At 40.1% G+C, this 25114-nt stretch overlaps 1 long non-coding RNA gene across 3 annotated transcripts in view; it reads right to left on the bottom strand.

Annotated features, from left to right (window-relative positions):
* Positions 1-25114, bottom strand: part of LOC142829819 (uncharacterized) — a 195494-nt gene that overhangs the window by 115529 nt on the left and 54851 nt on the right. The window contains exon 1 of one of the 3 annotated variants that reach the window (XR_016349850.1): positions 480-1469. The exons of the other annotated variants lie outside the window; for them this stretch is intronic. This is a non-coding gene — a long non-coding RNA (uncharacterized LOC142829819). Of the gene's footprint in view, positions 1-479; positions 1470-25114 lie in introns of those variants that run through there. 3 annotated transcript variants of the gene reach the window in all.

Raw genomic sequence — 25114 nt, 5'->3', positions numbered from 1 at the left:
TTTGTGAGATGCTTTCTCTCAATATTTGCCTAAGCACACTATCAATTTTGTCTAACTATTGTTATGCCTTAAACTGAGTTAATGGCAACATGATCCTAAAACAAAACACATGCCCCCCCGCCGCTACTTCCCATAAAACACCAAAAAAAAAAAAAATCGGCCATTTGGGGCAGGATAAGGAGGGGAGGAAAAAGCTTGCAACACCAGAGAGAGATAATTACCACAAACTGTGTGACCAAGACAAACTCTTTTTAGCTAGATACATGAAGCTAGCTAAGCTGTAGCATGCCATATGTGGGTAGATTATTTTTATTTTAAAAGAGCTCTATAGACATAACAAACATGCATGGGGTAATGGGTTGTGATTAGAATTTTCGGGATGCTGAGGTCCTTTCAGGACTGTGTTCTCTCTCTCTCTCCCTGACACCACCCAAGAGTTGCAGCATCAACCGTTTGCCAAGAATCTGACACACACTTACCTTTCATTTAAATCTGTCAATCGTTTTCATGCTTATAAATAAAAACACATCTCAAACAGAATTTAGATCCTAGGACAACTGATAACAGAGCTTAAAAAGACTACAGTGTAACTCTGGTTTATGCCTTTCATTCTAGTACATTATCCTTCCTATTGTTGCAAATATTGTCCTTTGGGAATGTTCTTGGAGACTAACTGTTCCCAGTTTTTCCTCCTTTGTCTGCCAGTTGTTTCTAGATATAAACCATTTTGCTAGACAATTACTACCATATGTATTTTTTAAAATAATTCAATAAACTAAGTATAAAAAAAAAATCTACAAGTATTCCAAGGAGGTTTGAGTTCCCTCCACAATATGTAGTTAGAGTGCTTCAGTAAACAGGAAAAAAGTGGGAACCGACAATAATTCCATATCTTGTATGTTTAAGAGCACTGAACCTTGCAGGTCTGACCTAAGCTTTCGGGTATGTTTCAGCCAAACCGAGATTAAAGACTGTTCATTTTCAAAGTTCCATCACCCAACTTTCTCAAAAATCATCACCACAATTCCCTGTTTGAATTTCATCTGGACTGTCTGACAGCCCTAGTTGACCCCAGCCATTTCCTTCACTTATTACTAACATGCCTTTCTCCACACGCACACGTAGTATGATCCTTTTCTGAGGAAAGAGGTGAAGTTAGGGGGCTCTGTTTTGTTCCAGATGTAGAAATTTTACAGGCAAAAGAGATAACGACGGAGAAAACTAATCTTGTAGAACTGCGTGCAGAAAAAAATTAACTTGCTACTCATGGACTTAGGAGAATTAACTGATGAGGACTCCAGGACATAGTTCTACTTCCTGAAGCAGCCAGAGTGTCAGATCTGGTTATGGTCCACAGAACTGGGGAATGGAGCGCAAAGTACTTTTCAGTGCGGGAGTCCTAAAACAGGAAGTGCCAGAATGCACTTCTGGAAGTATCGGTCAGTATAGGAACATTTTCTGCCTCCCTCCCCCCCCCCCTACAAAAATTACAAAATAGTGTTTCACCACAGCCTGCTTTATAGATCTAAAATGTATGTTACATTTCTAGAGCACTTATCCTCTAAGAAACTTTTAAGTATTAATTAAACCTCATTACATACCCCTTTCAAAAACCATACACCCTTTATAAGGCTAATGGAGGACAGTGCAAATGCCACTGCTGGCACATAATACAGCAGCTTCCAATGCCACAGCAATAATGCCAAGCAATGTATAGCACGATGGAAAAAAATGCCTGGAGTATTTAGGTAGGTGGAAAGTAAATTAAAAATATAGTCCAGAAAAAACAAAAATACCACCCTTCATCTTAGACAAAGAGGTAGGGGCTCTTAATGGTCATACCATTTGATAGAATTGTTCATAAAATTAAGATTATGGTGGCTCATCTTAAACCCCTCCCCCCCCCACACACACACACACACAATAGAACAACCCCACAACCAAGCTGTAGCAAATTGTGTACAGGGCAATGTGAAAGATAGGAAAGAAGAGAGTGTCATAAATGTTGACCAAATACCAACAGAAGAATTGTCAGGATCCACACTAGTGAAATTCAGAGTTGAAAACCTTGAATCACTTTGGAGAGGCCCTCAAAATGTCTCATATTAATCTGAATTTATCTGAACCTCTTGAAGTTTCCTTCCCCCTTTCTGCTCTTTATCACTTCTTTCAGGTTAAAGAATGGAAAACACCAGCTGGTCCATCAGAAAAGTCTAGTATTGGGGAGATTCCACAGAAGGAATAGCCGGGAATATTTGCTGAGGAACAAATGATCTATTAAAGATGTGTCTCACTTTCTGGTACCTGGCAGTGTCACAGGAAAAGAAACAGAGTGGGGGAAGGAGGCCGAGGGGAGGGGAAAAAAGAGAATCTTGAGAACAGATAGGGAAGGATCAGAATCAGAAACATTTGGGGATCTAAAAGTAAAGCGGTTGACAACAAGACGACAAAAACCCTAAAAGAAGTAATTTTGAGTTGAAGTATGCAGTGGAGTGAAGGGTTAATTCTCAGCAAAATAAATCCAACTTCCTCTATTTTCTCCCTTTTAAAAAAAAATCAAATAATGTAACGAGTGAAGAAAAATAGTAAATATAATTTCTTATTTTTCTACTTTTGTATTCCGTGCACTTTCCCTTAATGATTTTGCCAGAATGTAACACTGCACATTCACCAGCTTGGAAGGAATACCAATAGAAAAAAGTTTGGTGAGGTTCTTCCAAAAAAGTGAAAAGCCAACTTGCCCTTTGGCATGCAGTCACGGGTATGGTGGAAAGGAACCATCTTTCTGGGCCTGACCAGCCAATCAAAAACTGTTGGACATTACATTTTATGCGGAGAGGGAGAATTTTTTAAAAAATGCAATCATATGCATTTAACTTGACTACTCAAGCCCTTCTGATGGACTGAATCCGAAAACATAATTGGACTATTAAGAAATGAAGTAACGATAAGTTTTTTAAAAAACAGACAGTGATATTTATGCTCTTCATCGGTTACAAAAATACAAAAAAAAAGTACCACTCTGTAAAACTCTAAGTGAATGCCAGCCTGAAAAATCTGCATCTAGTTCCCAATTTCCCACAAAGTTTGAATCTGGGGACTTGGTTCTAATCAAAGAGACACTGGAACAACAATAAAAAAAAAACCAAAAACAAGCAAAAGAATAGTAATCAGTTTCCTAGGGAACTGATGAGATAACGTCTTAAAAATCAAGTTGAACCGTCACACAAATGGCAGTCTATTAAAAAGAAAAACACTGTGCGCTCCCTATCCTGTCAAATATTGTTACAGAACTTTAAAAGCAACAAACATACTTAGGCACATAGGAAAAGAAGGACTATAGTGGTTTTAAGTCGCTTTTATGTCCTCTCAACTCTGGGATGTTCCAGAGGCTAGAGTGGCCCCCCAGAACAATTAACACAGCTCTGGGGACCCAAGTGATGACAGCCTCCCAGGGTTGCCCCCAAAACTACAGCACTGTCTTACATGACTACAGTGCCCAGTGCAGAGGTCATGCCCGCATTCTACACCAGGTTTGTGAGGGAGTCAAGGAGGCCAACTGTACAGCTGACATCCACAATTTCCTGCACTGGAAAAATTTTCCCCGGGCCAGGTGAAGGACTTTTAGGACTCTTTATGCCATTCTAGACCTTTAATGCAGCATACAGAGGCAGAGCAGAAGTGAGGCTTTTGTCCTCTGACCCCACTATCTTCCCAGCAGCTGCTCTGTTTCTAAACACATTGTACTTCAGCTAATATGTGCTACAGGATGGTTCAGTTCAGGAAAACGGGGTGGAGTGGATGCCGGAGGCACATAGCCTCATTATACAGATGGGGAAGCTTAGGCATCAGAGGGTTTAACAGACTTGCTCAGCATGACCCACTATGATCATCATCTCATATCATTTGACCACAAATCATAGTTTTTTTCCCCACTCATTTGGCACATATGGCCCATGCTGAAGTTTTGGCAAGATCTTCTATTCTTCATGTTTCCTTTAGGAGCTTTTCTGCAATTTTAGGCAGCTAACTCCTGCTGTGTGGTCTAGTGGATATCAGGTAATCATTCTATTTTACTTGTGTCTGCTCTCCTGATATCTGGTCCTGTGAAGAGCATATATAGGCTTTTCACATTTGTTGGTTTTATACATCTTGGGATTTAGCAGAGGTCATTCAGGACAGGATCAGCTTCTTTGCATGAGATGATCTTCTCCACTCTAGTCACATGAATTCAGCTGTCAAGTAGCAAAGTGCAAGTGTGGTGACTGTTAGCATTGCTAGGTTAGTTCCACATTTTGAATTTGCAACCTTCTAGAATGTGCTATTCTAAGTGCTAGTTTCACTTTTTGTTTTCTCCACATGTTCCTTGAAGGGGAGCCTGCAGACTAGAGTCATTCCAAGGTAAACAGGATTTCAGCAGTGGACAATTGATACCCCCATCAGATGATGCTGAGTTGTCTAGAATTATGAGATCAATAAAAATGGGGGAGGGGGGGAGACTCACTTGCATTTTGGCTGGGTTGGCAAGCAACTGATGCTTGTGAAATAGACTGAGAGCCCAAACAGCACAGATATCAACATACTTTAGTCTAGGCAAAATCCTTGGCATAGGCAGTGATGCACAGATTATCATCTGTATAGATTTAAAAACTTCTTATTTCAAGATGAGCTGATCATTTATATAGACGTTGAAGAGTCCTGGCAAAAGTACACTCCCTTTTATGTTGCAACCATCACTTCCATTTCCCACATAGTTTAACCCAGCAAGGTGACATTGTCCGACCAGGAGTGACAAAGTTCAATTCAACATCTCAATTACACCATCTAGCTTCCCTTGATGCAGAAACTCTCTTCTAGTTGCCGAACTTGGGACACAAGAGTTTTTACATCTGCATGAAAGAAAAGATGACACAGCAGGGCAACAGCAGAGCTGAGGATAGAACCCAGATCGTCTGAGTCCTCGTTTAGTGCTCTACCAAGTAGGTAACACTTTCTAACTCACATCTCATCTATTAAGTTTTGCCATTTGATTGGTTTAGATATTAGTTGAGCATGCTAATTGTGTGATTTATGACAAAACATAATCATATAGCACTGAAATACAATTTTTCACAAATGCTTTCTGAATTCCTCATTCCGTTTTAGAATGGTAATGTCTCCACTCTGTACTTTGATAGATTTAAGAAACAAAAAAACCAAACCAAGTTATTCTGATTCCAGAAATGGAATCTCAAAAGTTAACCTAGTCAAGAAATAGGCTAGCCATGAAATATGCATATTGCCTTATTCATCTAGGCTGCGTTCTCTGCCATATAAATGAATAGTGATTAACAAGTTGTGCTATGATGCCCTTTCATTTAAACCAAAATTAAGAAGTGTGTTTTCCTTGGCACTGGATTTTGAAGTACTGTTAGAGTTCCTCTGAATTACTATCCTCATGTATTAGGAATGTTCATCAGTTTGTCCTCAGTGTGATTCACTTTACAATGATGGGAGAGGAGTAAGACATTCCTTCATCTTAGTCATCAGCTGTACTCAGAAACTACTTCCTTTAGAAGCAGAACTGGTCACAATATTAAGTGAAGGGCAACCACCCTGTAGATTTAGGATCTGGTACAGATTTACAACCAAAACCCTGCTTTTCTCTTCTCATTTTACTTTTATCTTTTTACTTATATTGTGAAATTGGGATACAAATTAGCTATGCCCTCATTACAAATTTCACACAGTAATCCCATCAATTCAACTCCATAACACCACTGCTTTTAATTGAAAGTAACCTGAAGATTTTACACCGTCTTAATTAATTTCAGTTAAAAGTTGTGTTTGTTGTTTAAACATATCAGAATCTGATGCAATTGATTCCTATTTTGCAAGTGATTGACTTGAACGAACACTTCAACAGAGGAGCTATAGAAACCCCTGGATGCTCTGTGATCAAAACCACAAACAATGAGACTATTGTCTCAACTGTGTACAATGGCGACTTTATAAACAAGTGCACAAATGTACAATATAAAACAATGTCTAGAAACTGTATTAGCCACCCCATTCAGTTCTAGGACACCAGAATCTGTGTGTCAGTGGCAACTAGAGTATGTTTGACAAGCCAATTTAGAGCTAAAAACAAATATACACCAACATTTTACTTTGTTGGCTAAAAGGCTTTAATACATTTTGAGACTCATTCTGCTGTCAGTGGAGTAAATCAGAGATGACTCCATTCAGGTCAATAGTGTTAAAGCAGCATGAACAGCAGGAGAAGCAGGCTCTTTGTGAGCAATTTGTTCCTTTCCCACATCAAAAACCACGTCTCTGAGTCAGTTCACCACAGTTACAGGAAAACTGTGTGAAAGTGGATAAAGCTGGCATGATGCACAGCATCACCACGCCAGATCTGTTGAGAAAATGAAGAAAGGGAAAGTGATAGCCAACTGACACCACTGGGAGATTCATTCCAGAGGCTGTACATCTGGATCCTACAGCTGCCATGTTCATAATAAGAACTGAGTGGTTCTAATGCTGGAAGCAAAGCAACAAGCAGCATATCCACAGCGTCACCGAGGACATTGAAAAGATGTGTACGAGTGTTTGCTGCCCTGCTGTGCATTCCAGTATGATTTGGAATTGTAGCAGAGTGCACGTGGTTTCAGCACACCACTTGTGAGGAGAGACTCAAGCTGTGCACCAATACACAGAAGCTTGAACTCCTAGACTCTAGAAGAATACTAGAAGAGAGTTGGTTAGTACCCATTTTCTAGGGCAGAAAATGTCATTAACATATTAAGAAGTGTTGTCAGCTCGGTGGACAATCATATAGGACCCACTCTGAATTCTCATTGCTATTAGCTCCATTGTTAGATCTGGTTCAGGGGTAGGGAACCGGTTCAGGGGTAGGGAACCTTTTTTGGGTCAGGGGGCTGCTGACCTATAGAAAAATTAGTTGGGGACCACAAGCAAATGTGAAGCAGAAAAACAAAACCAACCTCACTGTCGTGGCCATAACTGAGAAGACACTCCTTATGTTCCTCTTGCACACCGGTGCCTGGGGAGGGCCAAGTTTAGTAGATTTTGTGCACACCAGTCCTATAGAGGGGGGACTGGAGTGGCAGTGCAGGCTCCCCAATGCTGCAGGTAGCCCTGAGCCACGGGGACTAGATCCAGGCAAATTGGGGGCTGCATCCAGCCCCCGGGCCTGTATTTCCCCACCCTAATTTGGTCCATAATGCTCCACCTCCCAATGAAAATGTAAATGTCTTTTTTTGTCAAAAATTTTAGTGGGAAATTTTGACTGACAATCCCGTACCCCATCTCCTCCAAAACCACTCCCCCCCCCACATCTGGAACCACAACTTTTAGCCAAAAGTGTTTTTTATTAAAAATTGAAAGCTAGAGGGCACTTTATGCCAATAAAATAAAATAAAATAAAATAGTATTACCTGAGTTGCCCACCAAAAAAAAAAAAAAAGTTAATAGGAAATTATCAGCTACCCAGTGTCTTTAGTTGAGTTGCATCTGATTTACACTGGTGAAAGACCAGTTTGGGGCAATTATTTCCATGACATCCAAGTTCTGCTAACACAGGAGAAGTTAAGATGACAGAATAAAGAGTTTAGGAAATGGGTTTTTTAAAATCTCTAAGAGCTATCATTTAAAATCAGAATAGAAAAATAGCTTTCTTGTAAGAGCAGCAAGAAGTCCTGTGGCATCTTGTGATACTTGACTGTTTTGTAAGATAGATTTAAACATGTTTTGAGTACATGTACTTCTGTATAATAAATATGCACTGAAAGTTTGTGGCTTTTGTATTCCCAAATGGATAATATGTACTTGTAAATAGAAAAGTGTTCTCAAATTATTGTAACCAAGATATTCAAACCAGTGCATTATTTGAGACTGAAAGTGAAATGGATGTTTTGAACTGAGGCAACAGCTTCCAATAACTTCGTGAAAGCATGGTGGGTACTTTCAAATAGCCCTTTTGTGTTACAACTTCTGCTGTTTCAGTTTGTGCTTAAAATCAGGAGAATGTCATATACCCAGCACAATTTTATGTAGCATGCAAAAGGGCTTTCTTGTGAATTAGGGTGTGATCCTGTGAGTGACAGAGATGCAGTGGCATGAATTATAGACAACTGAACATGAAACAAGGTAGCAGTGAGAGACAAACACTTATATTGTAATGTAAATCACAATACTTTCAATTATTAGTAATTCCCAATTTTAAGTAGCACTTTCAGTGAATGCAGGATCTGGATCCATTCTGGCTCTAGCTGTGTTTGTATTGCTCCCTGGTTTATAGCTGCTTACACACACACACACTGAGAGATACTTAGTACAGTAAAACTCCAATAGTCCGGCATCCAACAGTCCGGCACTCCTGATAGTCTGGCATCAAAATGGCAAGAGCCTAGTGAGTGAGCTTCCGCAAAAATGAGTCACAAGCTAACAGCAGCAGCAGCTGAACTGAGCAAAAAGGGTAAAAAAAGGCTTAAAAAAACTAAAAGATTACAGTATACTGTATACAGTATGTACAATAAAAAGGGCTAGGAACACTTTATATACAGTATATAACCAGCTTATAGTACCTCCTGATAGTCCGGCATATCTGATAATCCGGCACCACCTACATCCCATAGGTTCCGGATTATCGGAAGTCTACTGTATCTTGATTGTACTTTACATGTTCAAAGCACTGCACAGACTTCATAACACCCCTGAGAGATGAGAGTATGAAATGGACATGTGGCGGTGTATGTGCTCCCCGTCCCAAGCGGAACCCTCTTCCTAAGTGGGACGCCGCCTGATTGGCCACGAGGTAACAGGCCGTCTCTACAGTTCACGAAATAATCTTAGTCTCTGAGGAACCCCGAACCCAGAAATGACCTTGCCCCCTCACCCCCCAGATCACGTGACCTAAGTCAGTAAGGAACCCTCAGTCCAGAGCAGCCCAGCCCACTGGCTAGAGTCAATAAGGAACCCTCAGTTCAGGACAGCCCAGCCCACTGGCTAGGGTTGATAATGTTGGTGCTAATGCCCTGATAGGGGGACCCGGGCCCACCCTGCTCCACCAGGTCCCAAGCCAGGGCCCTGTGAGCAGCAGTACCTCCTGCCACTCCCTCAGTGTGGAATCTGGCTGAAACACGATGAGAGTACCTTGGTGGGAGAGGCTGCTCCTGCTCCCTTCCTGGGTTACTTCCTACTGCTGTGGTCAGATCCAAGTACCATGTGGTCACTGGGTCTTCTGTGTCTCAGGCAACCACATCTCTCTGGAATTCAGTGGGGCTTTCATTGTGGCCATCTCCCTGTCTCCCCACTGTGGTTCTGGTGGAGGTCCTCTTCCCCTGGGCAGCCCAAACTGAGCTGCTCTGCTATCTTTTATACAGCACAAGCATTTGGAGCATGCCCAGTCTGGGAGAGGGGACGGGACTTCCTCCGCCCACATGGTCTTAATCCCACCTGTTACAGTGCAGGGTATGTGCTCCCTGATACAGGAGGGCAAAATGCTATTGAGGAAACTGTCAGAATGGTAAAGTGTCTTAACCAAGGCTATAGAGTGGGTGGCAATGGCAGAGCCAGGAATAGAACTCAAGATATAGACCTATGTCTACACTGAGGACAAGATACAGGCTATGTCTACAGTGCAAAGCTTTTCCAGGGTATCCTGGAAAATCTCAGCCATGTCCAAAGTACACTTCTGCTTTTTTGGAACAGTTTCTGAAAAAACGGACATGTTCTTTCGGCATCCCTGTATTCCTCATTTTATGAGGAATAAGGGATGTTCTGAAAGAGGAGATTTTTCTGACATTTGGCCCCATATAGATGGGCCAAACACCGGAAAAGCCTCTTCCGAAAAAAAAGCGGAAAAAAGATACACAAATCGCAATTTGTGTACCTTTTTCTGGAAAAAACTTGCAGCGTAGACATAGCCTGGGTAATGGAAAGTTCAATGCTATTTACACAGAACTCTAGAAGTCGCATGTGAGCATGTAGAACAGTTGGATGTTTCTAGTTTGTGTACTCAAGCACCTAGGTCATTACATTATTGTTATCCTCAACATCCCTATCAAGTAGAGAAGCATTATGCCCAAGAAAGTGAAGCACCAATAGATTAAGTGACTTGCCAGAGGGCACAAAAATTTGTGGCAGAATTGGGACACATAGTACGTCTAACACTGCAACACTATTTCAAAGTAACTAGCACTATTCTGAAATAATTTAGTTCGTGTCTACACAACAAGCAGTTATTTCAAAATAGTATCAAAATACTGTAAAGCTAGAAGGTTTCTTACTCCAACTCCTGTAACCATCATTGTACGAGGAATAAGGGAAGTCAGAGGAAGAGTATTCTATTTCGAGATAAGTGCTATGTAGAAGTTCCCTATTTTGAAATAAGATACACGATTAACATAGCTCAGTGTGCATAGCTTATTTCAAGTTAATCCCTGCAATGTAGACACTCCCTCAGTGACTTAACTATGACAACTTTTATCCCTATTGCCAGACATGGTGCAAAGTTCATAGTAATATTTGGGAGACATGGTGAGTGCATGTTAAAGGAAGATACTGATATAATAGGCATCACAGAAACCTGGTGGAGTGAGGACAATCAATGGGACACAATCATGCCGGGGTACAAAATATATGGGAAGGAAAGAACAGGCTGGACAGGTTGGCACTATATGTGAAAGAAAATTTAGAATCAAATGAAGTAAAAATCTGAATCAACATGTTCCATAGAATCTCTATGGATAAAAATTCTATGCTCTAATAAGAATATAACAGAAGGGATCCATTATCGACCACCTGACCAGGACAGTAATAATGACTATGAAATGGTAAGGGAAATTAGAGAGACTATCATAATAAAGAACACAATAATAGTGGGGGATTTCAACTATCCCCATATTGACTGGGTACATGTCACTTCAGGACGAGATGCAGAGACAAAATTTCTTGATACCTCAAAACAACTGCTTATTGGAACAGCTAGTACAGGAACACACAAGAGGAGAGGCAATTCTCTATTTAGTACTGAGTGGAGTGCAGGATCAGGTCCAAAAGGTAACTATAACAGGACCACTTAGAAGTAGTGATCATCATAATAATAATATTTAACATTCCTGTGGTCGGAAGAACACCTCAGCTGCCCAACACTGTGGCGTTTAATTTCAGAAAGTGCATCTATGCAAAAATGAGGTTAAACAGAAATTAAAAGGTACAGTGACTAAAGTAAAATCCCTGGAAGCTGCATGGACACTTTTCAAAGATACCATAATAGAGGCCCAGCTTAAATGAAAAAAATTAAAAAACAAAATAAAAACTAAAAAGAGCCACCATGGCTTAACAACCTTGTAAAAGAAGCAGTGAGAGATAAAAAAGGCATCTTTTAAAAAGTGGAAGTCAAATCCTAGTGAGGTAAACAGAAAGGAGCATAAACACTGCCAAATTAAGTGTAAAAATGTAATAAGAAAATCAAAAAAGGAGTTTGAAGAACAGCTAGACAAAAACTCAAAAGGTAATAACAAAATGTCTTTTAAGTACATCAGAAGCAGGAAGCCTGCTAAACAACCAGTGGGGCCCCTGGACGATCGAGATACAAAAGGAGTACTTAAAGATGATGAAATCATTGCGGAGAAACTAAATGAATTCTTTGCTTCAGTCATCATGGCTGAGGATGTTAGGGCGATTCCCAAACCTGCCCCGTCGTTTCTGGTGACAAATCTGAGGACTTGTCACAGACTGAAGTGTCATTAGAGGAGGTTTGGGAATTAACTGATAAACTTAACAACAACAACAACAACAACAAAGTCACCAGGACCAGATGGCCTTCACCCAAGAGTTCTGAAAGAACTCAAATGTGAAATTGTTGAACTACAAACTATGGTTTGTAACCTATCCTTTAAATCAGTTTCAATACCCAATGACTGGACAATAGCTAATGTAACACCAATATTTAAAAAGGGCTCTACAGGCGATACTTGCAATTACAGACCGGTAAGTCTAACGTCAGTACCTGGCAAATTAGTTGAAACAATAATAAAGAATAAAATTGTCAGATACATAGAAGAACATTATTTGCCGGGCAAAAGTCAACATGGTTTCTTTAAAGAGAAATCATGTCTTACTAATCTATTAGGGTATGTCTACACTGCTACCCTAGTTCGAACTACGGTGGCTAATGTAGGCATTTGAACTTGCAAATGAAGCCCAGGCGGGCGCCGTTTTTAAATGCCCATAGTTCGAACTACCTGCCCGCGGCTACACGCGGCATGGACTAGGTAGTTCAAATTAATGCTCTTAATTCGAACTACCATTATTCCTCCTGCAAGGAGGTTTAGCAGTAGTTCGAATTAGGAGCTATAATTCGAACTACCTAGTCTGTGCTGCGTGTAGCCGCGGGCAGGGCTTCATTTGCAAGTTCGAATGCCTACATTAGCCACCGTAGTTCGAACTAGGGGACTAGTGTAGACAAAGCCTTAGAGTTCTTTGAAGTGGTGAAACATACACGTGGACAATGGGGATCCAATAGATATAGCATACTTAAGAGTTCTAGAAAGCCTTCGACGAGGTCCCTAACCAAAGACTCTTATGTAAATTGAGTTGTCATGGGATAAGAGGGAAGATCCTTTCAGGGACTGAGAACTGGTTAAAAGACAGGAAACAAAGGGTAGGAATAAATGGTAAATTTTCAGAATGGAGAGGGGTAACTAGTGCTGTACCCCAAGGGTCAGTCCTAGGACCAATTCTATTCAAATTATCCATAAATGATCTGGGAAAAGGGGTAAACAGTGAGGTGGCAAAGTTTGCAGATGATACTAAACTGTTCAAGGTAGTTAATACCAAAGCAGACTGTGAATAACTTCAAAAAGATCTCACCAAGCTAAGTGACTAGGCAACAAAATGGCAAATGAAATTCAATGTGATAAATGTAAAGTAATGCACATTGGAAAAAATAACCCCAACTATACATACAATATGATGGGAGCTAATTTAGCTACAACTAATCAGGAAAGAGATCTTGGAGTCATCGTGGATAGTTCTCTTGGAACCAGTGTGCAGCAGTAGTCAAAAAAGCAGACAGGATGTTAGGAATTATTAAAAAAGGAGTGCAACTTCTTTGGAGGATAGGGACATAATTCAAAATGACCTTAGCAAGTTAGAGAAATGGTCAGAGGTAAACAGGATGAGGTTTAATAAAGACAAATGCAAAGTGCTCCACTTAGGAAGGAACAATCAGTTCCATACATACAAGATGGGAAGCGACTGTCTAGGAAGGAGCATTGCGGAAAGGGATCTAGGGGTCATAGTGGACCACAAGTTGAATACGAGTCAACAGTGTGATGCTGTTGCAAAAAAAAAAAAAAAGCAAATATGATTCTAGGTTGTATCAACAGGTGTGTTGTAAGCAAAACTCGTGAAGTCATTCAGCCGCTCTACTCTGCACTAGTTAGGTCTCAGCTGGAGTACTGTGTCCAGTTCTGGGCGCCACATTTCAAGAAAGATGTGGAGAAATTGGAAAGGGTACAGAGAAGAGCAACAAGAATGATTAAAGGTCTAGAGAACATGACCTATGAAGCCAGGCTTCATGAACTGGGCTTGTTTAGTTTGGAAAAAAGAAGATTTAGGGGGGACATGATAGCGGTTTTCAAATATCTAAAAGGGTGTCACATGGAGGAAGGAGAAAGTTTATTCCTCTTGGTTTCTGAGGACAGGACAAGGAGTAATGGGCTTAAAGTGCAGCAGGGGAGGTTTAGATTGGACGTTAGGAAAAAATTCCTAACTGTCAGGGTGGTCAAATATTGGAATAAATTGCCAAGGGAGGTGGTGGAATCTCCCTCTCTGGAGATATTTAAGAACAGGTTAGACAGACATCTGTCAGGGATGGTGTAGATGGAGCTTGGTCCTGCCTTGAGGGCGGGGGGCTGGACTCGATGACCTCTTGAGGGTTTTGGTCTCTCTCACTTACCTAAAGAGGGAGGTCTTAAAGAGCTAATTTGGATCCTATCCCTGAGGGTTCTACCTTGTACTTTTGGACTACCCTGAAGTAGCAGAACTTGGATGTTCTCTGTATTCATCCTGTAACTAAAGTCTAACTGCAATGCCTATAGTACGTTAATTCTTCATCGCTTGCCATCCCTTGTAAAGAATCATTTTTAATTAAAAGATGTGAGTGAGGAGGGAGTGTTTTTGGAGAACCGATTAAAAGGTTAGGAAATTTGTAGACCCCAGTGCTTGGAGTGCCGACAGCACTAGCCTGGAAGCGACACTTAGCCAAGATAAAATACTTCTTACCACAATGTTCACAGTGACCTCTTATTGGGGGGGGAGTCAAATTACAATATTTTGTATACTACTGAATAGCCAACCAACCAAGTGTATTGCTTGCTACAGTATATATGGATGGGGAAAAAAGTCCTCTACTGTATTTCTACCTTTCACATTTTATTTTTGCCATGTATTCACACATTTCAATCTATGGGGTCTTCATCTGGTTTTGATTAAGAAAGCATTAAAAGTATTCTGACACTACAAATTCACAACTACCTTTCTCCGCAAATCATGGAGTATAATGCAAATAATTGGCTCACCTGTGATTTCCTTTCTTTCTCCAAGCCAATCAGGTTGATCCATCCAAAGTTATCAAACATAACAGACTCTCTCTCCCCCCTCACATCAATATTACATTCGCCCATTCTTCTCTCTCTGAGAGTACAGTGTTACTACTACGCAGTGGCTGCCCATATCCTGTGTTTCTGTTTCCATTCAGAAATGGTAATTAAAGAAAGATATGGTTTATTTTAAAAATGTGTTCCTGCAGCAGGCTGAAAAGAAGAATAACCAATTTGAAACCAACTTCTTGAACTCATAATCACCTGGTTTATATTTGTTATCTATCCCTGAAATATTAAGGCCTAACTCTAACTTCAGTTATATAACAAGCAGCTCCCACTGAAGCCTATTAGATATGTGCATGTGTATCAGAGATCAGACTTTGACTCAATGACTATAGTCCCAAGTGACTTCAACAAGGTCATTTCTCCTTTTCATTTTATTTCTTCTATAGTTCACATTGCTCCGTAAATCACTCAATTTGTATCTTCAGCTGCACTTATGGTGAGAAAAGGGACTCTAAAATGGTTCCCATACAAAAAGGGAGCAATTTTGTTGTATTTAGTTACATATGCTTAGTTTTCTAACAAACTCAATAGTTTTCCCCTTTTATTCTAGTGAACCAACATATTTTCAGGGAATGAACTGGTTTCTTTTTTTAATTAATTCATTACTAATAAAATGATTTACTAAGCTCCAGTTGCAGAATCTTATTTATCATAGGCACTGGAATAGAGTAAGCCAGAAAGACTTCAATTTGGCTTTTAGAGTTTAGTTGTTTTTACAAAGGTGATAGCTAAAAATAAATTTTTTTTTTTAACTCTTCAGTTTTTACTTGCCAGCTGAACAAATTTGACTTGGAAACGGGTGTGAGGTTAAAAAGTAGTAAATTTTTTTGTCACTGAAGTGAGCAAGCAGATGTGACTGAATTCATACAGCAGATTTGCTAAAATAAAAAGCAGGACTGTTTCCACAATCACTTTTCAGAACACCTCCACTCTTTAAGAGCATTTGCTGAAAAAAGGTTTAAGAACATAAGAACTAGCAGATAAGGTCAAACCAACAGTACATCTAGCTCAATATTCCATCTTTGAAGTTGATGAGTGCTAGAACTTCAGAGGAATATGCAGAACAGAAAATAGGTGAGTGATTCACCCATCTTCTCCTATGTTCTGGTAGAGCTTAGGTTGCATCCCTGACCATCTTAGCTAATAGCACTGAACAACTTGTCCTCCAGGTACATATCCAGCTCCTCTGTGAATCCCATTATACTTTTGGCCATCACAACATACCATGGCAATGGAGTTCCACAGTTTATTGTGCACTGTGTGGAAAGAGTATTTCCTCTTATTTGTGTTAAACCTTCTGCCTATTAATTACACTGGGTTACCCTGGTTTTTGTATTTTGGGAAAGGGTGGATGTTAACAGGTAAGTTTATCCCCCCTTGGGGTCTAGTACGTTCGTTCCCTCCTTTTCCTTAATGTTGATTCGTGAGTCCACGAGTCCGGCTCACATCTTGGTTGTACCATTCTACAGACTTGCGAGACCGTCCATACAAATCTCGTCGAGACGTCAGTGGGTACAGCACTCTCACCTTAGACAAAGAGGAGAGGGGGGCCTGGACCCAACCTCACTCATGGGCCCCAGCCCAGGGCCCTAAGGACAGTGACTATCTTTGGCCTCTGACTGGCTGGCAGGACTTCCCACCAAAACACGCCAGCCACAGGCTTCAATTACATGCCCTGCCCCGGGCTGCTTCCTCTCCCCATTGATTCCTGACAGCGTACCACCTGTTCTCCCTTCTTCCAGAAGTGTTCCACCGCTCGTGAGTCTCTCTCTCCATCTTCTCAATACCTGCCACGTCTCCTTCATGCCCCGTGCACTCCCTTCTCATGCTCCCTCTCCCCTTCTGACTGTTCCCCTTTAAAAATCATCTGCCTTCCATCCCCACACACCCCCATCCCTCCTTGACATCATTCCTGCGCCATCTCTCAGATCCCGCTCCCTTCCCCTTCATCACTTCCGCTGCGGCCATGGCTCACAGTTCCCACGGTCCCAGAGTGGAGGAGTTGGTTCACTGCACGTGAGCACACTGTGCCGCGTAGGTGGCTGCCTTCAGGTAGCTCGGAGTGCAGGGTGTCGGTACCCCATCACAGTGGTTAACATTTTTCTAATCTCTTTTTTCATACAATTTTACAAAGCTTAATCATATTTCCTCCCTCCCTCACTTAGTCTCCTCTTTTCTAAACTGAACTTCCATACCATTGATCATCGTGGTTGCCCTTCTCTGTACATTTTTCAGTTCCTTTTTTAAACGGGGCTGTTGCCTACCACTGTTAGCCTTTGTTGACCAGTACTGCACTTAAGCCTACACAGCAGGGATAACGCTGAAATAAGCTACACAACTTAAGCTATACCATCAACATAGCTCAAGTTGAAATACCTTATTTCTGCTTTTTGGCACTGTCTACAGCTGGAAGTCCAAGGTAGAGCACTCTTACTCTGACTTCCCTTACTCCTCATACAATGAGTTACAGGAATCTGAGTAAGAAGTCCTCCAGCTCGACATTATTTTGACATTATGTTGAAATAACTGCTTATAGTGTAGACATGGACTATATTATTTTGGAATAACATCCGTTATTCCAAAATAACACTGCTGTGTAGATGTACCCCATGCTGAATTTTCCAGAGAACTATCCACAGTAGACCTCAAGATCTTTCTTGAGCGGAGTAACAAAACACTGCTTCACTCCTCACAGAATCTACAGGTTTCACTAGGTGTGCTCTCACTAACCTTTTATTTCACGTTCCCTCCACCAATATAATTAGTCACTATGCAACAGTCTGTTGACAAAATCTATAATGTTTTTGGCTCTCTCTTCTGGACTTGACATTTCCCTTCTATAAGGCCTCTGTCATTGGACTCAGCTGGCCCTTTCTCTCTCCCCAGACCATATCTTTCCCATGCCTCTATCAGACTTGGGCTAATTGAATTTTTATGCCACCCAGCTGACTTGCATAATTAGATAATTACCCCAGTCAACGTGCTCTGTGCCACTAAAGTAGCATCAAAGTGATCAGAGTGTAGGCTCACTGGTTCGCTCCCCACATAAGTGATAACCGCTAATATAGAACCCATCATTCTATAGCATATTCTAGGCTGGTCTGATCACAGGCGGGGTGTCTTTACCAGCTATTGGTACTAGGTTGAACAAACATATTGGGGTATCTTTGCTCCCTTAATATTTAAGGAGGTAAACACTAGGGAGAGAAGAAAAGTTAAATTAAAAGGACAATGTCGATGCAAGGCCTGACTCGGAATAACTTTAGGCTGGAAATTAGGTGGTTTCTAACCAACAGGGGAGCTCTGGAACAACCTTTCCATAGAAGAAGTAAGGGCAAACAATCTAGTTTTAAGAGTAAGTTTAATAGTACATGACAGGAACTGGCTCAATGACTCAGGATGTCCCTTTCAGTCCTTTGTTCCTAAATAGAAACGGTCTAATCTAGTAGATTGGATTTTCCTGGTTGCCCTCTTGTACTTTAATGGAGCTCAACAAAGACCAGAGGGGAAAAAAAGACAATAGGCTAGTATTAAGAGCATTTTACATGGTGGTATGCAACATATCTAGTCACTTTCTCTGAGGCGGCAGGAATTTCAGATGTCATGGTATGGTTAGTCTCATTCTATTTCAAAGACGACTTCTTGCTATTCAATACTTATGGCGAAGAGAAGTCAGAGGTAAGATCTAATACTACTTAATCACTCAGGGCCAGCAATCTGCTCTCATGTTTCCTCTATCCTAGGGTCATCTTTCTTTTCTACAGACATTTCCCCTGTAGGAGGCTAAACTGGGTAAAGACAGTATGCAAATTTAGCACACATCATCATGATTTGTAACAGATCTGCAACTGGCCTAATTTAAAGCTAACTTCACTAAATGCCTTGGTAATTTACACCTTCAATGGTGCTACTACTGAGACACAGTCCTGTGCTTCAGTTATATTTTAAGATGCTGAGAATGGATTATTGCTCAGTATATAAGTATTTTCTTAGTGTTCAGTTTAAAATTGGGGAAACAAGTATACCTTGTGTGATTTCAAGCTATTTCTGCCCCTTCAAGAATACCTTCCCACAGGCTACTTTGGAAAGCAGGAAGAGTCTGTTTGAAGTACATTCATTAATAAATGTAAGCCAATTGAAAAAAGTTGACCATTTTAAACAAATCAATCCCTCTCACGCAATGCTCTCGGCAGTCAAGATTGAAAGATTTGTCAAAAGAAAAAAAGAAAGGACCATGTGCTTTTTAGTGCTAATTGCTAGCTTGTCAGAAAAGCTGTCTGAAGAGAAAGTTTTCCAAGAAGTCAGCATTTTTAAAAGGAAGTGTACTCTGGATCCTAAAGCCTCTAGCATATGATAGAGGTGGCATGATTCCTCACCTGATTAGGTAAGACTTTTTCCTTTAGGCAAAACTGTTGGTGTGTTTTAGATTTGCCTCAAGGAGAGTAAATATCACCTACCCGTTCCTTTTCAATCTGTGTCTTAATTGAAGAAATAAATCCTCTTCCAAGGAGGAGGACAGGATGTTTATCTCCAAGTGATTTCTTCAGAAACTTTGTGTACAGATAAGAACAAAATAGTGCTTGTTTTAGTAACTTTCCACTGAGGCTTGAGATAGCTGAAAAGAACCCTTGTCTGATGTCAAATTTGGCCTTTTTTCTCCTCAAATTGATCACAATTATGGGTTTTTTCCTATTATTTGAACAATTAAAGTGTTTTATAAACGTTTGGGCCTCAAGGTATTCACAATCTGTTCACAGCTAGCATTACTGTAAGCTGTTAATATTTGGAATCCAGTACTCATTCTGTGCAAATGGCCACCTAAGTCATATGTTATGGTTTCTCATCCCTGATTGGAGGACTTAGCTATTATAAGCAGGTGGAGTGTCTGAAGAGAATATTGGGGCATTGAATTTCTCAGGAAGAAATGACATTATATTTTAGAGAGAGGCAAGAACAGATTTAGCAAATTTTAGAACAGTTAAAATACTTTCCATTTCATTTCTGCACATGAAAGGTCTATTTTGGCTACACATACAATCTTAGGGTTGGAAGAGACCTCAGGAAGTCATTGAGTTCAACCCCCTGCTAAAAACAGGGCCAAACCCAGCTAAATCATCCTAGCTAGGCTTTGTCAAGCCTGTACTTAAAAAAAAAAAAATCTCTAGGGATGGAGATTCCACCACCTTCCTCAGTAAACCATTCCAGTGCTTTATCACCCTCCCTGTGAAACAGTTTTTCCTAATATCCAACCTAGACCTCCCCCGCTGCAACTTGAGACCTCTGCTCTTTATTCTGTCATCACTGAGAACAACCTCTCTCCATCTTCTTTGGAACCTCCCCTTCAGGTAGTTAAAAACTGTTTCCCCATCCCCGTGTCTCTTCTTTTCCATAGACTAAACAAACACAAATACTTCAGGTTCTCCTCATAAGTCATGTGCTCCAGCCCCCTAATCATTCTTGTTGCCCTCTACTAGGGTATGTCTACACTAGCCCCCTAGTTCGAACTAGGGAGGCTAATGTAGGCAAAGTTGCAAATGAAGCCCGGGATTTAAATATCCCGGGCTTCATTTGCATCTTCCCGGGCGCCGCCATTTTAAATCCCCCTTAGTCTGAACTCCGTGCCCGCGGCTACACGCGGCACGGAGTAGGTAGTTCGAATTAGGATCTCTCATTCAAACTACCATTACTCCTCGTGGAGTAACCTATCCTTACTCCTTACTCGCCAGCATATCTACCTCTCACCCTAGCTTAGTGCCATCTGCGAACTTGTTGAGGATGCAATCTATCCTCTCATCCTGGTTATTAATAAAAAGATGTTGAACACAACCAACTCCAGAACCAACCTTTAGGCACACAGCTTGACCAGACATCAAGTCATTGATCACTACCTGTCGATCCCAACAATCTAGCCCACTTTCTATCCACCTTACAGTCCATTTATCCAATCCATCTTAACTTGCTGGCAGGAATGCTGTGGGAGACCATACCAAAAGATTTGCTAAAGTCAGGGCATATCATGTCCACTGTCTTCCCTATATCAAGTGTCACGGATATTTTTAAATGCCAGATTTAAGAACACTGTTTTCTTTCTAGACAGAGGGAGAGTGATATAAACCAGACTTATTCGCTATGTAGTATGCTTACAATATTATTTGGTTAGAATGTGACACGAAACTGTTGTATGTGCACATGTAGATCAGACTCAGCAAGTGATATAATGAAAAAAAATCTTTTATTCTTTTCTCCAAATATTTATGTAAATAAAACTTGCTTCATGACTATTCATGGAAAAGCAAAAAATGCTACAAATTTATTTCCACCTAATCACCAGACTGAATAAATGTGTATACAAATACTTTTTCCACAATTCACCCAAGCTCCGCTAGAAGTCACGATACAATTTTTTAAACTTAAGCTATGTCTATAGTTTGGACTATAGGAGCGCAAACTGCAGTGTGCACTAGTGTGCTACAGTGTAACTCCCAGGTGGATGATATGGGTGAAAACTAAAAACGTCTCAAGCTCACATTAACATAGTTCTCTTTAAAAAGGACAAAGTTAAAGGTACAGTACTGAGTTAGTCCACAACACTACAGTTTGCATCCATATGATCTGACTAGCACCACCAAAGTTAGGTACCAATCCAAAGAACTCTGTATTGAGTACTTTAACAAATTAGCAGATTTGAAGCAGCACTGACTACTAAAGTAAGTAGAAATTACAGATCAGCTCTCCTGAAAACAAATTCTGTATCAACACAACATCTCATTGTTAAGACTCTCAAAATATGAACCACTCAGAAAAATATTTTTGAAGAGATATAGCCTTGGAATATGTACCATTGGATAAAGTCATACATTTTTCTGGAGACTGAACAATAATAGGGAAACAAGAACACTGGCATGGCCAACCCTAAACATTCAAAAATAATGTGTCAGGCCTCCATAAAATCACGCCATTAAAAAACACTCATAATTAAGCCATTGATCTGACTATTTTTGTTTTTTAAGACTTTAGCATGCCCTCATGACATTTTCTGACACCAGATGGGCTAGAAATGCAGTTGAAAAATGAAGATTCTGGTGGAATCCAATTTTCTTCAGGAAATGGATCAAAGTAAAATGTCAAGCATTGTGAGACATTCCACGAAGTCACAAGAGGCTAGCAGCACCGGACTAGATCTTTTCATTTGTTACTTCACGGTGTCAGCTAGAATTTGTGTTGTTGTATTAGCATTGAATTAGTGTTTGATTTACTAAGACAAGCTTGTTATTGTAGAGGAGTTTTTAGAAACTACACGTAGGGCACATCTACACAGCAGGGCTAAAGCCAAAATAAGCTATGCAACTTGAGCTATGTCAATTGCGTAGCTTAAGTGGAAATTGGTTGTTTCGGCTATTGGTGCCGTCTAACACAGCAGGAAGACTAAGAAAGAGCACTCTTCCTCCAACTTTCCTTACTCCTTGTAAAAGAGGGTTACAGGAGTTGGAGTAAGAAGTCCTCCAGCTTGTCATTATTTTGACAAAATTATGAAATAACTGCTAGTAGTGTAGACTCAGACTATGTTATTTTGGAATAATGTCAGTTATTCCAAAACAATACTGCTGTGTAGATGTACCCTTAATTTTGTAACAGAAATAGTTCAAATGCATTACAGTTGCAGATCAGCTTCTAGCATGAAATCTATTTCTTACTTCTATCGTTTGGGGGTATTTTATTTGCTTTGTGTATATTTAAAGGAGTTACAAAGTTATTGTTTTGAAGCTTTAGTCTACATTCCCTGTTCTCAAAACTCACAGAAGCCATTTAAGACAAGTGAAATAATTGATCATTTTGGCAAATTGTTTTCTGAGCAGCTGAAATGGCTCAAGGATTTGAAGTTTGGCAAAAGGATAGTCTTCAAATCTTAAAAGGTACTTTTTATTCTTGTGAAATTCCCATCCAGATTTGGCAGAGATAGAAGCCATGTATGCACACGCCCAGTAGAAACCCAAAACTTGTCCCTTAATTTTGAGAAATTTCATTTGTACTGCATATGCTCCCAGTCTGACTCCCATGGGGCACACAGAAGTAGTTGCTCACTAAGTGATTCTCCTTTCTCAAGTGCATTAAACAAATCTGAGAAGAGAGAGGTCCTAGAGTAGGGGGCCTGCCTTCCTTCTCTGTAAAAACATGGGTTAATTCTCATCCCCACTTTGCCCCAAAAGACTCAGGGAGGGCAAGAGAAGGGATCTCAGTTTCCAGCAGAAGCACTCAGTTAATACTTTTCTTTAAGCTGGTCTGAACATTAATTATATCAGAGCTAGTGTTCCACTATAGTTGTTCCATATGTGTTTGTTTCATCTGTACCACATACAGATGCATACACACACAGATGCACAGAAATATGTTAAAATGTGTTGCTTTTTAAAGCATTTCATTGGGTAGTATGTCGAAGTTATCAGTCAATAGGGCCTGAAACAACGGTCTATTATTTACTACACCATATGCGAACATGATGGCATACATATTTCAGAGATTGTTTCAAGCTGACCCTAGACCTGTCCACTGTGTTTTTATACAAGACAACTGCTTATTTTGGATTCCTTTTCTTTTAAATAATGTCTGCTAAACATGCATCCAATTAGTAGAATTCAGTTAACATGCATGCCCAAGTTTTTCTTTTTTACATTAAGAACTCAGACTAATTTCAGAACTATCATAAATATGCAGTCAATTTTTAAAACAAATAGGTTTAGACTCAAATACTTATTTTTGGACTTCATGGACAATCTGCTATTTCCACTGAGATTCCCCCTGCCAACAACTTTTAGCTATATTTAAAGTTAATGAGCTTTTTCAATTAAACCTTCAAATATTTAGCCTTTGGATAACATTTAGATGAACCAGGGAGTATCTAATTATGTTGGGTGATTCTTGAAGAGGCTCTGCATATAGTTCATTCATAACAAGTACATGTTAAATTGCAGACATGTACTGGACATAAATTTTAGGCTAAATGCAAGTCACCTTCTGAAAACATTGCAAATAGGACAGAGTTCGAGGAATGACTGCACTAACAAATGCCTTTGAGTGTGTGTATATCATCAACTATTCTTGGCTGGCAAGAAAAGGGGGGTGTGCACAGGTCCAAAACCAGATGAGGAAAAGGACATTGGGAAAATTAAGAGAACGTTGCCTAAACTGGTCAAAACATGCCCCCAAAAGTTGGGAAATTTGCTGCTTGCTTAAATGGTTGTTTCAATATTAATATAAGGGAAACAAACAGAAAAGAACGTGCAAACATTAGCAAAGGGAAGGAAAGATGGTCCTGTGCTGGAATGGGATTCAGGAAAACAGTTCTAAGCTTTGTCACAGACTTTTTGTTCATTCTTAAGTCACATAGGGTGCATCTACACTCTAGCATTATTTCAGAATAATGGCCTTTATTCCGAAATAACAATGTGAGGGTCTACACAGGAATTCTATTATTTCTAAATTAATTCAAAATAATGGATGGCTTATTCTGACTTCTGTAAATCTCATTCCATGACGAATAATGCCTATTCTGAAATAGCAATTTTGGAATAGCAGTAGTGTGGACACTCCATCTGCTGCTATTTTGAAATAGCTCCTCCCCAGGGCCATTCTAAGTAATTACTCTCCAGTGCTTCCTGGGGGTCTAAATTGAGGTAGCACATCCACATTAGAGAAGCCTACCTCAGACTAATTTTGAGGCTTCCCTATAGTGTAGACGTGCTATTTCAAAATAAGTTATGTGGAGTATATCTTCTAGAATAGCTTATTTCAAAATAAGCGTGCAGTGTAGACATACCCATAGTCTCCCTATGCCTGCATATAATTGCCATGATAGTTCCTTGCTACTTCATTGAAGTGTTGTAAGTATAACCCCAGTGAAGAACATCAAGCAGCAACCAGTGATAGGGGTCATAATAAATATGTAGATAAGTAGAAAGCCACAAAAATTCATCTCAGATCAGGATTCTGAACACTTCACTTTGAGTTGGGGGCTGCTGAGAGTCAGCTTTTTGGTTCAGCCCATTATAAAAATAAGAAGTTGGACATTTTGGGAAATTAGGTTAGGACTTCAAATTTCAAGTCTCCCTACCTAGTGCAATGCTAGTCAGAATCTGGCACTCAGCAGCATCTCTAAAAGAATGGAAACTTTTTCAGAAAAAAAGATGAAACCATCATTTAAAGCACCCTGTATTGAAAGGAGACTATAAAACTGCCCAAGTCAGAACATCCCGTTTGTCTCCTAGATTATATCTTCTTACAAGGAAGATGTAATGAAAGACATCATAGCATTATTTTTAAAAAGTCAAAACAACTGGCACCACAGATTTCAGATATTGTGCTGCATACAAATGATGCTTCCAAATTTGTGTCTCAGGTACTGTGAGCTGCACTATAATTACTCCAGCAGTTTTATT

Source organism: Pelodiscus sinensis, chromosome 6, assembly GCF_052426305.1.
Source record: "Pelodiscus sinensis isolate ZL-2025 chromosome 6, ASM5242630v1, whole genome shotgun sequence".
Taxonomy (NCBI): domain Eukaryota; kingdom Metazoa; phylum Chordata; order Testudines; family Trionychidae; genus Pelodiscus; species Pelodiscus sinensis.
The sequence above is the reverse complement of the archived record's forward strand: the minus strand, read 5'-3'. Positions and strand labels throughout refer to the sequence as shown.